Source organism: Balaenoptera acutorostrata, chromosome 18 (genome assembly GCF_949987535.1).
Source record: "Balaenoptera acutorostrata chromosome 18, mBalAcu1.1, whole genome shotgun sequence".
Classification (NCBI taxonomy): Eukaryota; Metazoa; Chordata; class Mammalia; order Artiodactyla; family Balaenopteridae; genus Balaenoptera; species Balaenoptera acutorostrata.
The window spans coordinates 75,172,488-75,185,660 of record NC_080081.1 but is presented as its reverse complement, the minus strand read 5'-3'; the positions used below and the strand labels follow the sequence as shown (position 1 = coordinate 75,185,660).

Here is a 13,173-nt window from a genome sequence, read left to right as displayed (position 1 = left end):
AGAAATGCTGGCAGCATCCATTTTGGGGAACTTGTTTTACCACAATAACACCAGCATCGTGAAGCTCCATTTTGGAATTCTCACGTCCTGTTAGCGCCAGGGACCTGGTCCCACCTATCAGTGGGCCAGCAGCAACCGTGTGCCCCCCTGGGTCAAATACCCAACCACATGGGAAGCCTACCCTGCCCTCTGGCAGATAGAAGCCACTGCACAAGGCACAACCTCGCAACCACATGGGTCAGGGTCCAGCCCCACTGCCAGCGCACCCACGGTAGTCAGTCTTGCCACAAGAGAGGGGCACACACAGCCTCCCTAGAGCATAAAGCTCTGGTGACCAGAGGGGAGCATGCTGCTGAGCCCCATAGAACATCTCCAACATAGGAACACTTCTCCAAGATGAGGAAAGTGGCTGACCTGTGTAACATATAGAAATAAACACCGAGAATTGGGCAAAATGAGGAGACAGAGGAATATGTTCCAAGAGAAGGAATAAGAACCTCAGAAAAAACTAAATGAAGTGGAGATAAACAACCTCCCTGATACAGAGTTCAAGGTAATGATCTTAAAGATACTCAACAAACTGGAGAGAAGAATTATTAACATAGATTTTCAACAAAGAGTTAGAAAATGTAAAAAAGAACCAAACAGAGCTGAAGAATACAATAACAAAAAATACACTAGGAGGAATCAACAGTAGCTTAGATGATACAGAGGAATGGATCAGTGATCTGGAAGGCAGAGTAGTGGAAGTCACCTAAGTTGAACAGAAAAAAGTTTTAAAAAATGATGACAGTTTTAAAGAGACCTCTGAGACAATATCAAGCATACTAACATTTGCATTACAAGGGTACCAGAAGGAGAAGAGAGAGAAACAGGCAGAGAACTTATTTGAAGAAATAATAGATGAAAACCTTCCTAATCTGGGGAAGGAAACAGACATCCAGGTCCAGGAAGCACAGAGTCCTAAACAAGATGAACCCATAGAGGTTCACACCAAGACACATTATAATTAAAGTGGCAAAAAAATAAAGATAGAGAATCTTAAAAGCAGCAAGAGAAAAGCAACTAGTTATGTGCAAGGAAACTCCCATAAGACTGTCAGCTGACTCTGTAACAGAAACTGTGCAGGCCAGAAGGGAGTGACACAATATATTCAAAGTGATGAAAAGAAAAAACTTAACAACCAAGAATATTCCACCTGGCAAGGTTATCATTCAGAATTGAAAGAGAGATAAGAGTTTTACAGACAAGCAAAAGCTAAAGAGTTTGGTGTCACTAAACTGGCTTTACAAGAAAATGTTAAAGGGACTTCTCTAAGCAGAAAAGAAAAATCCACAACTAGAAAATGAAAATTATGAAAGGAAAATCTCACTGGTAAATGCAAACATACAGTAAAGGTAGTAGACCAGCCACTTATATAGCTAATAGGAAGGTTAAAAGACAAAGGTAGTAAAATCACCTATATCCACAATAAGTGAAGGATACAGAAAAAGATGTAAAATATGACACCAAAAACATTAAACATGGGGTGGGGAGTAAAAATGTAGGGTAGTAATGCATTTGAACTTAAGAGAAAAAATAATCATATACATGTTATTGTATATAAGTCTCATGGTAACCAAAACCCCAAAATCTATAATACACACACACACCCACACACACCAAAAAAAAAAAAAAAAAAGTAACACTAAAGATAGTCATCAAATTACAAGGGAAGAAAGCAAAAGAAGAAGAACAAAAAGAACTATGAAACGACCAGAAAACAATTAAAATGGCAATAGGTACATATCTATCAATAATTACTTTAAATGTAAACATAGGAAATTCTCCAATCAGAAGACAGAGTGGCCAAATAAAAAAAACAAGACCCATATATATGCTGCCTACAAGAGATACACGCAGACTAAAAGTGAGGGATGGGAAAAGGTGCAAATGAAATCTGTGGTGGGATGCTTATATCAGACAAAATAGACTTTCAAACAGACTGTAACATGAGACAAAGGGCTTTACCTAGTGATAAAGGGACCAATCCAACAAGAAGATATAACAATTGTAAATATGTATGCACCCAAAATGGGAGCACCTAAATACGTAAAGCAAATATTAACAAACATAAAGGGAGAAATTGATAGTAACACAATAGTACGGGACTGCATTTACATCATTGGACAGATCATCCAGAAAATAAGGAAACATTAGCCTTAAACGATACATTAGACCAGATGAACTTAACATGTATACATATATAAAACATCCCATCCAAAAACTATAGAATACAAATTCTTTTGAAGTACACATGGAACATTCTCTAGAATGGGTCATATGCTAGACCACAAAACAATACATTTAAGGAGATTAAAATCATATCAAGCAACTTTTCTAACCACAACAGGGTGAGACTAGAAATCAACTACAAGAAAAAAAAAAAAAAAAGAAACAAAAAACACAAACATGTGGAGGCTAAACAGTATGCTACTAAACAACCAGTGGGTCACTAAAGAAGTCAAAGACGGAATAAAAAAAAGATATTTGGAGACAAATGAAACTGGAAACAAGTAGCCAAAATCTATGGGATGCAGCAAAAGCAGTTCTAAGAAGGAAGTTTATAGCAATACAAGTCTACCTCAGCAAAGAAGAAAAAGCTCAAACAATGTAACCAAACCCAGTTAGTGGAAGGAAAGAAATCATAAAGAGCAGAGTGAAATAAATGAAATGGAGACAAAAAACAAACAGTAGAAAAGATCAATGAAACTAAGAGTTAGTTCTCTGAAGGGATAAACAAAATTGATAAACTTTTAACCAGGCTTATCAAGGAGAAAGAGAGGGGGCCCAAATAGTCAGAAAAAAAGAAGAAAAAAAATAAAGCTTTTGCACAGCAAACTATCGACAAAATGAAAAGGCCGCCTACTGAATGGGAGAGGATATTTGCAAGTGATATATCCGATAAGGGGTTAACATCCAAAATATACAAAGAACTCATACAACTCAACATCAAACAAACAACCCAATTGAAAATGGGCAGAGGGACTTACCTGGTGGCACAGTGGTTAAGAATCTGCCTGCCAATGCAGGGGACACGGGTTCCATCTCTAGTCTGGGAAGATCCCACATGCTGCGGAGCAACTAAGCCTGTGCGCCACAACTACTGAGCCTGCGCTCTAGGGCCTGCGTGCCGCAACTACTGAGCCCGTGTGCTGCAGCTACTGAAGCCCGAGCTCCTACAGCCCATGCTCCGCAACAAGAGAAGCCATTGCATTGAGAAGCCTGAGCACCACAACGAAGAGTAGCCCCTGCTTGCTGCAACTAGAGAAAGCCCGCGCACAGCAGAGACCCAAACGCAGCCAAAAATAAATAAATATATTTAAAAAAGAAAAAAAAGAGCAGAGGATCTGAATAGACATTTTTCTAAGGAAGACATACAGATGGCCAACAGACACAAGAAAAGATGCTTGACATCACGGATTATCAGGGAAATGCCAATCAGAACCACAATGAGATAACACCTCACATCTGTCAGAATGGCTGTTATCAAAAAGACCACAAATGACAAGTGTTGGCAATGATGTGGAGAAAAGGGAACCCTCCTACACTGTTGGTGGGAATGTAAATTGGTGCAGCCACTGTGGAAAAGAGTGGTTCCTCAAAAAATTAACAATGGGACTACCATACAATCCAGCAATTTACTTCTGGGTATTTTTCTGAAGAAAACAAAAACACTAATTTGAAAAGATACATGCACTCCTATGTTCATTACAGCATTATTGACAATAGCCAAGATATGGAAGCAGTGTAAGTGCCCATCAACAGATGAATGGATAAAGAGGATGTGGTATATATATACCATGGAATAATACTCAGCCATAAAAAAGAATGAAATCTTGCCATTTGTGCCAACATGGATGGACCTAGAGGGTATTATGCTAAGTAAAATAAGTCAGAGAAAGACAAATACCATATGGTTTCACTTACTGTGGAATGTAAGAAACAAAGGAACAAACACAACAAAATAGAAACAAACTCACAGATACAGAAAGCAAACTGGTGGTTGCCAAAGGGAGGAGGATTGGGGGTTGGGCAAAATCAGTAAAGGGGATTAAGAGGTAGAAAACTCTAGTTATAAAATAAATAAGCCACAGGGATGTAATATACAGCATAAGGAATATGTCAATAAAATTGTAATAACTTTGTATGGGGTCAGATGGTTAGTAGAGTTATCGTGACAATCATTTCATAACGTATGCAAATGTCAAATCATTATGTAGTACACCTGACACTAAAATAACATTGTAGTCAACTATATTTCAATTTTTAAAAAACCTATACTTTTGTTGTATTATACATCCTTAAATATTTAAGTATGAGAACATACGGTTAGGTTTGTTAATAGAATTTCAGCAGTTTTTTTTTTTTTTTCAGATTGAAAAAGTATAAGGGACTTCAAAATGTTTTTTCTTTTAAAGATGGAAAATCAAGTTTTGAAAATTGAGAGTTTGCTCCGAGATCTTGAATTTATTTCTAGAGCCAGTAGACATGCTTTGTCAGTTGTACTTTGTCTTCTTGCTTCTTTTCGGTGTCTCAACCTGGTGGAGACAAAAGCTATACTGTTCATCTCTGTGATGAAATAGAGGTCACATAGAGGATACAGCTTTGGATCAGCGAGGGACCAGAAGGAATTCAGCTTTCACTTTGGCTAGGCTTATTTACTTTTGGAGAGATGGATTGATTTTAACTCAAGACTTCAGCCACTCTTTTTATTTGTTTGTTTTCTGTATTGTATAGAAACCTTGCAAAACATAAACCAAATTATTTTTTTCACCAACTCTTATTGATTTGGAAACTTGGAGAAAAATAGAAAGAATAATACATAGAGGGGAATTGCCTGGCGGTCCAGTGATGAGGACTCTGGGCTTTCACTGCCATGGTTCCGGGTTCAGTCCCTGGTCGAAGAAGTAAGATCACGTAAGCCACGTGGTGCGGCCAAAAAGAAAAGAAAAATACATAGAACACCCAGTATAACCTTCATGAGATTCACCAATTGTCAGTATACTGCCTTATTTCCTCACGAGTAGATTCAGGATAAACATTTTTGGCAAGAAGTCTACAAAGGTGATGTATGTACTTACTGTGTCACATCAAGAGCCATGTGAGGTCAGGTTGTCCCACTTATTGGTGTTGCTAAGTACGATCACTTGGTGGACAAGTGGTGGCCGTCAGAGCTCTCCATTGTAATAGTACAGTTTTCGTTTTGTAATTAATAATAATCTGTGAAGTAATAACTTGAGACCTTGTATACATCCTGTTCCTGAAGAACCTTTCACCCAGAGGTTTTAGCATCCATGAAAAATCTTTACCTCAGTCATTTACAACATGGTCGTTGGGGACAGGAAAGTGCCAAAAAATTGTGATATTTTATTATTCCTTCTGCATTTATTGGTTGACAGATTTTTGTAAAGCCAGGTTTCCCCCCCATTTCTCTTCCTCTTTAAGGTATCCTTTGGACTCATGGATTCCTATTTAATGTTTTATAATCCATTTCTATCATTACTCTTCTTAATGCCCTAAATCTAATCATTTTAATGAATACGTAGACATTCCATTTGAACAGAAAATTACATTGGTGTTAAAGTGCTACATTTAATTTTTAGCATTACTAATTAATGTTTTTCACGGAATATTGAATATATTCGAGATACTTTAGTTATCATAACCGTAGTTATAATGGAAGTTATGACCAAAGAAATCCTATGTTAGCCATAGGGGAACGCTGCTGCCCTTAATACTACGGATGTCTTGCCCGATCACACGAGAAAGTCACAAGACCAGGACAAGCCAGGGCAGCCAGAGCCTTCTCCATCTGGCACTGTGGCTTAAAAGTAGGCACTGTATTATGAACATTTAAGAAAAGACAAAGGGAACTGATAAGGCCCAAGAAGCACTGCATTTTTCTTGTTTTTAAACTTTTTCTCATGGAAAATTTCAAACACCTAAAAGTAGATGGAAAAATACAGTATAAGCTCATGTTTCCATCATCTAACTTCCATAATTTATCCATGGCCAATCTTATTTCATCTATATTTTTTACCCACTTTCCCCCTCAATGTCATTTTGAAAGAAATTCCAGATATTATTTATAGGTGTAAATATTTCAGTTTATAAAGCTAACCTAACCACAATACTGTTATCATACCTAAGTTAACAATAATTCCTTATAATTAAATGTCCAGTCAGTATTCAGATTTCTGAAGGTCCAGTAATAGTTTTTAAGCTATTTTGTTTGAATCAGATCCAAGTAATTTACACGCATTGTGATTGGTTTTTTGCCAGCTGTTTCATAATTTATGGCTTCTACCTCCATTTCCTTCTCTTTTTCTTGCTAGTTGTTGAACAAACCAAGTTGTTCCATAGAGTTTCCCACAGTCTAGTTTTTACTGTTTGCATCTTTGTGATACAATTTAACATGTTCTTCTCACCCCTGGCTTCAGCGGCTCTCTCTTTCCTTAATAAAATGAAAACTGAATACCTCCAGGGTTTGGCTTTGGGTGAAAGATAGGCAAGGTCAGCACCCAGATTCCATTTCTCTTTATTTCACCTTGCACTTTGTAGGACTCATTTGTCTTATTTTGGCTGTCCGGCATCTACTCTGATAGACTCTGAATTCTTTAGGGGAACCACCTTTCCTCTGAGTTGTGTTGTCTTGGGGGAGGTCGTGCTGTTCCCTCTCTAGAATGCTAAGAGGACCCACCTCTCTGCTCCTAATGCCTCCTGGGGAAGGCATGTGACCCAGGTCAGCTGATCAAACTTCAGTCCTGGACTTGGATTCTAGAGCGAGGACAGGAGGAGAGCAGTGAGGTGACCTATCACTGCCAGAGGCAGTGCCCTTCGCCCTTCGTGCTGCATGATCATTGCCGTGTCGCTGCCGCTTTATGTCTAGAGCTCCCCTGGCTCTTGATTGTTTTCTTAGGCTGTTCCTAAGCTTTTTATTGGAGCTGTGAGCTCCTGCTATTATTCCAGTAAATCCCCGTGGGCTTAAATAAACAGAAATAAACAGTACAAGTTGTTGCCTGCAATCGGGATCTCTGAATGATGCAGTAATTGGCATTAAACAGTTGGTGTTATAGGAAACACGTCCCCAGAGAAGTCTGGGAACTGGGGCTGAGTTATCTCACTGAGTCAGGCTAGGCAGTGAATCCAGGTAGGAAATCTAGCTGTCCCTGGCAGGCACTTGTAAAACAGCTACCCCGTCTGGTCACATGAAGTCACACGTGCAATTCACAGCAAGGTTCTGAGCAACCAGAACGGGAAGAAGTCAGGATGGTGGGGTGGCTGCTTCTGACAGCAGTGAAAGTTTAAAGCAAGTAAAGAACATATTCAACTCTCCAAACCAACCTACAGAAACCTGAAGAGTGTCATTTCTTACAGGTAGAGCACTTGGCAAAAGACAGATGTGAGTCTCCTGACTTAGTACAGCTGGTGCAGTTACTGCCCTACCAGGTTTAAAGCGTGAAAACTGGAGCACTGTGTAGGACCCTGAGAACTAAGGGGGAATATGATTGAGGAAGGAAGCAGATTCTTCACTTAGAAGGAAGAATTCACTTCACTTAGAAGTCGTCCTTTTTTTCCTTAAGACTTTCTTCACCTGAGGGGTCAGTGTATCAGGGAAGCCAGTAAGCCTCTTGCCCCAGTGCTCTTTATTTCCAAACCCAGAGCTAGTGGTTAGAGCCCAGCATGCCCCCTGGAGGCCAAACCCAAAGAAATTTAACATGTAGAAAGAATGTGGGGACCTTGCCAGTTTATGTCTACAGGAATTTCAGGGACATGTGAAGGAAGAGATCTTGAATGTGCTTTTAGATTAACAATATGATGCCCTTACACGAGATAATTCCAGATTCATTTAACTCAAGAAGGTGGATGTGTTTTTAATAATTTCCAAAACTGGATTCAACACAGGCCTATACTGAATGAAGATGAGATGCCAGAAGTCCTTAGTGTAGTGCAGAGCAGTGGTTCTCAGACTTTTCTGTGCATTAGAATCATGGGGCAGCTTTTAAAATCACAGATGGCTGGGTCCCACCCCTCGAGTTTGTGATCCAGGAGGTTTGAGGTGAAGCCTGAGAATCTGTGTTTCCAGCAAGTCCTCAGGGGATGGTGACGCTGCTAATCCAGGGACCGCACTCTGAGAACTGCTGGTGTAGAGGGAGGAGATCACATACTTGGAGAGGAAGGAAGGTTGGAGTAGTTCGCCGATGTAAATCCCCTGTTCACTGGCCACCTAACTGTCTTTCGCAAGACAAGCTGGATAACATACCTTTACCAAGGCTTTCAAACATATATTAGTGCTGGCTTCAAAGCCCTGATATAGTCTTTCTTATTGATCATTATTGAGGTGTAATTTACATAAAACAGATGTACCCACTTAAAGTATACAGTTATATACATTTTGACAAATACACGTATACAACTGTATAACCACCACCAAGCCACCCCTAAAAGTTCTGTCCTGTCCCTTTTTATCCCTATCTTTCCTGATGCGAGCCCCAGGCAAACACTGATCTGCTTTCTGACATTGTAGATTAGTTTTTTTTGTTTTTCAAGAATTTCATATAGAGTCATACAGTATGTAATTTTTTGTGTCTGGCTTCTTCTGTTTTGTATAATGTTTAAAAACTTATCAATGTTGTTGAGTAGTTTTGTTCTCTTTTATTGTTGATTAATATTTCATTATATGGATATAGCAATATTTTGTCTACTCTTTCATGTATTGAAGGATATTTGGGTCATTTCCAGTTTGGGGCTATAATGGATGAAGCTTCTACGCACATTTATATACAAGCCTTTGTACGGACATCTGTTGTCATTTGTCTTGGTAAATAACCTAGGTGGCATTGCTGAGTCACGTGGTGAGTGCATGAACATTCCGGGTGCTGGCACCCTCATTAGTACTTGGTCTTGTCACACTTTGTAAACTCAGCCATTCTAGGGAGTACGTGGTGGTACCTCATTGCGGTTTTAATTTGCATTTCTCTGATGACTAATGGTGTTGAGCATTACTGTATCTTTGTTTTGTGAACTGGTTTCTCAAATCTTTTGCCCTTTCCTCCACCTTTTAAAAAGTATAGCCAGTCCCCAACTTACGATGGTTTGACTTATGATTTTTCGACTTTTCCATCGTGCAGAAACAATTGGCATTCAGTAAAAACCGTACTTTGAATGTTGACTGTGGCTCTTTTTCTGGGCTAATGAAACGCATAGATCCTCTCTCGTGATGCTGGGCAGCGGCAGCGAGCAAAGCTCCCCGTCAGCCGCGCCGTCACAAGAGCGAACAACCGGTGAACTTACAACCATTCTGGACCCAGACAACTATTCTGTTTTTCACTTTCAGTCCAGTATTTGATGAATTATGTGAGATATTCAACACTTTATTTTGAAATAGGTTTTGTGTTAGATGATTTTGCCCAGCTGTAGGCTAATGTTAAGTGTTCTGAGCATGTTCAAGGTAGGCTGGGCTAAGCAATGATGTTCAGTAGGTTCGGGGTATTAAATGCATTTTTGACTTATGATATTTTCATTTTATGATGGGTTTATCTGGACATAACCCCATCATAAGTTGAGGCAGATCTGTAGTTTGCTTACTTCTTTGAGTTGTAAGAGTTTTTTTTTTTTTTTTTTTTTTTAATGTATACTGGATATAAAGCATCTGTCAGATATATATATTGCAAATACCTTCTGGAATCTTGGCTTGCCTTTTTGTTTTCTTATTGGTGTGTTTCAAACAGCAGAAAATTTTAATTTACATGAAATCCAATTAATCTGAGTGTTGGTGTTTTGTGTCTTTGGCATCCTATCTAAGGAATTTTGCCTAACCCATGATTATAAAGATTTTCTTGAATGTTTTCTTCTGGAACTTTTATATCTTAACAGTGTTGTCTTCTAATACATAATAAGCACATATCTTTCCATTTATTTAGGTTTTCCTTAATTTCTCTCAGCAGTGTTTTATAGTTTTCAGTGTACAGGTCTTAAACATATTTTGTTAAATTTCTCCCTAGATATTTTGGGTTTTTTTCCAATGCTATTTTTAAGTGGTATTGGTTTTGATTTTGATTTTATCAGTTGCTTGTTGCTAGTATATAGACATAGAATTGATTCCTGTACATTGACTTTGTATTCTATGACATTGCTAAGTTCATTTATTAATTATAGTAGTTTTTTTTTTTAAATGAAGCTTTAGAATTTTCTGTGTCATGTCATATGCAGATAAACAGCTTTACTTTGTCCTTCCCCATCTGTATGCCTTCTTGCCTTACAGCTAGGACTTCCAGTATAGTGTTGAATAGGAATTGTAAGATGGGGTATCCTTGTCTCATTCCCAATCTTAGGGGGAAAGTATCCAGTCTTTTTACTATTAAATATCGTGTTAGCTGTATGGGTTTTTTTTGTTTGTTTTTGTTTTGTAGATGCTTGATCCTAGGTTGATCCTAGGTTCTTGAGAATTAGCTTGATCCTAGGTTCTTGAGAATTTTTATCATGAATAGATGTTGAATTTTGTTAAATGTTTTTTCTGCATCTATTGATATGACCATGTGGTTTTTTCTCCTTAGTCTGTTAATATGATGCATTATTACATTAAGTGATTTTCAAATATTGAGTCAGCCTTGCAGTTTCTGGATACCCTCACTTCGTCAGGATGTAGTATCTTTCTTATATATTACCTGATTTGTTAATATTTAGTGGTGAATTTTTTGTTTATGTTCATAAGACATATTAGTGTGCAGTGTTGAAATAACTTTCTAGGCCCAAGATGGAGCTGCTCCTGCCTGGGTGCCACATCAGCAAACCAAAACTTAGGTAACTTTCGTGCCCATAAATTCTCCCCTTGACCAGAAAGGCAGTATATCCAGTCAGCCCATCCCCAAATGCCAAACCAACTCTGGGCTTTATACAGTTGGTCCTTTGTATCTGCAGATTCCACATCCTCAGATTCAACCAACCTCAGATCAAAAATACTTGAAAAAAAAATTCCAGAAGATTCCAAAAAGCAAAACTGGAATTTGCCATTCCAGCAACTATTGTATTAGGTACCATAAGTAATCTAGAGATGATTTAAAGTGCACAGGAGGATGTGCATAGGTTACATGCAAGTACTGTGCCGTTTTACATGAGGAACTTGAGCATCCATGGATTTGGGTATCCTCAGGGGGAGGGGGAGGGAAGGGTCCTGGAACTGATCCTGAGCGATGACTTTCTTGATCCGTGTTCTTTATCCTATAAAAGCTTCCTGCCTTCCACTCTGTTTTGCCATTCTCCAAATGTAGATTGTCCACTTCATGAAGTGTTAAAGTTTGTATCACCTAACTTGTCTTTTTAAATTATTTCTTTTTTTTAGGAGTAGTTTGCTTTTCTTGTAGTTTCTTTGTCTGGTTTTGTATCAGGATAATGCTGACCTCATAAAACAAGTTGGGAAATGTTCCTTGCTTCTATTTTATGGAAACACTTGTGTAGAATTGATCTGTTCCCTAAATGTTTGGCAGTGAAACCATCTGGGCTATGTCCCATCTTGATCACATTCTAGCTGCATATCATTCCCAAGAAAGCTGTCTCTAAGTAATGATCTATAGCCATGTAAGTCCAGAAACTTCTGTCAAGTGCAACTAGAATCAATTTGACTCAAGGGACTACCTCACGCTAATCAAATGAGACTGATTTTTCAAGCCTGAACTGAGCCAGGCGCTATAGCAAGGGTTTTATATTTACACTATTTTATGTATTCTGTAACCTAGAATCCCAGTAATTACAATGAGGGACATATCTCTCCGGTAACCAAAATATGTGTGTCCTCCATCGAGAGCAGGGGTTCGGCACACTACTGCCCTGGGCCAAATTCAGCTTGCTGCTTGTTTTGTTTATTGGAGCACAGCTATGCATGTTCGCTTATGCACAGTCTAGGATGCTTTGTGCTACGACAGCAGGTAAGTGAGTAGCCGTGACAGACTGTGTAGCCCACAAAGCCTAAAATATTTACGTTCTGGCTGTCTGGCCACTTACAGAAAAAGTTTGCCAACCCCTGATCTAGAGCAGTGATTCTCAACCCTGGCCACATACTGGAATCACCTGGAGAACATTTGAAAAACTACTGTTGTCCGCCTCCCACTCCCAGCAGTTCTGACTTGGTTGGCCTGGCCTGGGACCTGGGCATTGGCGGTGTTTAAAGCTCCCTGGCAGTTCTGCCCAGCAGCCAAGGCTGAGAACCACTGGCCTAAAGTAAGGCTTGGTATTTGTATTTTTTTAACTGCCTGCTCATGCTGATTGTCTGAATGTGCATTTAGGGATGAGAAGCACTTATCTAGGGCAGTAGTTTCCAGATCTGAATGTGTATCTCTCACCTGGGGAGATTTTTTTCATAGATTCTAAGACCCCACTCCAGACCAGCTGAATTAGAATCTCCAGAGATTTTTAAAAAATTCCTCAGGTGGTCCTGATATACAGACATTTCTTTAAGAAAGACTGAACTTAGGGCACCTTATTGTTATTAGCAAGATTTTTGGATACTGAGTGAGTAACCAGAGGATTATTTAGTGAGCATAGGAGTGGAGAAAAGGGGTTTCTTGAGTTGTGCAGTGCAGGCTATGGAGGATCCTACTGAATAGTCCAGCCTCATAGAAACGGAAATACACCCTCCCGAGTGATGAAAATATTTATTTCTGTTAGATATGGTATATCTAACCACCCTTGTACAGTCCTAGATGAAAGGAACATGTTTTTCCTTTTGGTTCCTCTTTATATAGATGCCATAAAAACAAGTCATCCATTAATATTCTTTGTTCAGATAATTAGATAATTAGGTCACATTACAGGATGTTAGATAATAGCTTCCCCTCCACCCCTGCCACCCCATGTCTTGGCTAAATACCCCCATCAGCTTGCATGCTTCTCTAGGCTCCCAGCATCCCATTTACTAACTGTCTCTTAGGACAGACTCTTTGGAGATGGCTAAGCCCATCATGCTGTGTTCTTACCCTGGGCTACCCCAGTCCAGTCCCCTGATACACTTACTGCATCGCAAATGGTCTTTGCTCAACTGACAGATTATCTGTTAATCCTCCCACTGTATTAAACATTCCCATGTGTGTTCTCTTCAGTTCAGGTGGAATGTGTAAAATCAGGGAAGGTTGAGCT

The 13,173-nt window shown here is 39.1% G+C and overlaps 1 protein-coding gene across 2 annotated transcripts in view; it reads left to right on the top strand.

Annotated features, from left to right (window-relative positions):
- The window catches only part of POMP (proteasome maturation protein), a 57,213-nt gene that overhangs the window by 16,514 nt on the left and 27,526 nt on the right, over positions 1 to 13,173 (top strand). The window lies entirely within an intron of this gene.